The following is a 2,500-nucleotide window of genomic DNA, read 5'->3' on the forward strand; positions in this document are numbered from 1 at the left end:
GCGGTAATACACACAAAGACACGCACTCTTTATAATGACAGTAAATATAATAATTTCAACTTCTTTTAAAACTTTATAACATTTATTGTGTTTATATTTCAGAGTTGAGGCAGTTAAAAGGTGATAATACACACAAACACTTACACACTCGAACACGCATACACACGCGCTCACTCTCAAAGACACATACACACGCACACACTCACTCACTCACACATACAGACACTCACTGATACACACAAACACACTCGCATACATACACACACCCTCACACACTTTCACACAGACAAACTTACTTTCACAGACACACACAAACCCAAACACACTCACATACACACACCCTCACACAGACACACACTGGTAATATACACAAACACTTACACACTTAACCACACACACACACATGCTCCTCTCAAGACACACTCACACACATTCAGACACTCACTCACTGGTTGCAGGTGAAAGGTAATACACACAAACACTTCCACACTAAAACACACATACACACGCTCACATTTAAAGACACATTCACAGACGCACACACTCACACACATACAGACACTCACACACACACACACACACACACACACACACACACAAACACTAATACACCGGGAGAACGCTAACGCTAACACTTACACACACAAACACACATACACACTCAGTCTCAAAGACACACACTCACGTTTAAAGACACATCCACAGACGCACACACTCACTCACACACACTCATACAGACAATCACTGACACACTCAATCACACACACACACACACACACACACACACACACACACACACATTATAATGACAGTAGATATAATAATTTGAACATCTTTTCAAATTTTATAACATTTATTGTGTTTTTATTTCAGACTTGACGTGTGCATGTGATGGTAATACACAAACACTTACACACTCAATCACACATACAGACACGCTCACTCTCAAAGACACATTCACTCACACACACACATACAGACACTCACTGATACACTCACACACACACACACACACCTGCTGACAAACACAGACACACTCACACACACAGTCAGCAGTTAGACACTTACACACACATACAGACACACTCACTCTCAAAGACACATTTAGACACGCACACATACAGACACTCACTGATACAATCAGTCACACACACACATGCTGACACACACAGACACACACACTCACATACACACACACAGTCACACTTGTAATTCACACAAACACTTACACACTCAATCACACATACAGACACGCTCACTCTCTAAGACACATTCACACACACACACTCACAGACACAAATACACACATCTACTGACACACACAGACACTCACACGCACACACAATAATGACAGTAGATATAATAATTTTAACTTCTTTTAAAACTTTATAACATCTAATGTGTTTTTATTTCAGTGATGATGCAGTTACAGAATAGTAATACACACAAACACTTACACACTTACACACTCAAATACACATACACACATGCTCACTCTCAACGACATTCACACACGCTCACACTCACACACACATAGACACTCACTAATACACTTATTCACACACACACCTACTGACACACAAAGACACACACACACACACACACACACACTTGTAATACACACAAACACTTACACACAGACACACACACACACAGACACACTGGTAATACACACAAATACACACTCAGTCTCAAAGACACACACATTATAATGACAGTAGATATAATAATTTGAACATCTTTTCAAATTTTATAACATTTATTGTGTTTTTATTTCAGGCGTGACGTGTGCAAACGATGGTAATACACAAACACTTACACACTTACACACTCAATCACACATACAAACACGCTCACTCTCAAAGACACATTCACACACTTACACACTCACACACATACAGACACTCACTGATACACTCAGTCACACAAACACACACACACACACCTGCTGACACTCACACACAGACACTCACACGCACACACAATAATGACAGTAGATATAATAATTTTACCTTCTTTTAAAACTTTATAACATCTAATGTGTTTTTATTTCAGCAGTGATGCAGGTACTCAGAGGTAATACACACAAACACTTACACACTCAAACACACATACACACATGCTCACACTCACACACATAGACACTCACTGATACACTTATATACACACACACACCTACTGACACACAAAGACACACACACACGCAGTCACACACTTGTAATACACACAAACACTTACACACATACACACACGCTCTCTCTTAAAGACACGCTCACACACACACACACACACACAGTCACACACTGGTAATATACACAAACAATTACACACTCAAACAAACATACACATACTCAGTCTCAAACACACACAAATTTTATATCATTTATTGTGTTTTTATTTCAGACGTGAAGAGTGCACATGAAGGTAATACACAAACACTTACACACTCAATCACACAAACAGACACGCTCACTCTCAAAGACACATTTACACACACACA

The 2,500-nt window shown here is 39.4% G+C and overlaps 1 long non-coding RNA gene across 1 annotated transcript in view; it reads left to right on the forward strand.

The window, feature by feature from the left end:
* LOC124378458 overlaps positions 1 to 2,500 on the forward strand; it is a 6,813-nt gene that overhangs the window by 813 nt on the left and 3,500 nt on the right. The window contains exons 2-8 of the long non-coding RNA XR_006924216.1: positions 1 to 3; positions 103 to 120; positions 874 to 894; positions 1,416 to 1,436; positions 1,780 to 1,800; positions 2,056 to 2,076; positions 2,404 to 2,424. The exon at positions 1 to 3 is cut by the window's left edge and continues 18 nt beyond it. This is a non-coding gene — a long non-coding RNA (uncharacterized LOC124378458). The remainder of the gene's footprint in view (positions 4 to 102; positions 121 to 873; positions 895 to 1,415; positions 1,437 to 1,779; positions 1,801 to 2,055; positions 2,077 to 2,403; positions 2,425 to 2,500) is intronic.

Source organism: Silurus meridionalis, chromosome 24 (assembly GCF_014805685.1).
Source record: "Silurus meridionalis isolate SWU-2019-XX chromosome 24, ASM1480568v1, whole genome shotgun sequence".
NCBI lineage: Eukaryota > Metazoa > Chordata > Actinopteri > Siluriformes > Siluridae > Silurus > Silurus meridionalis.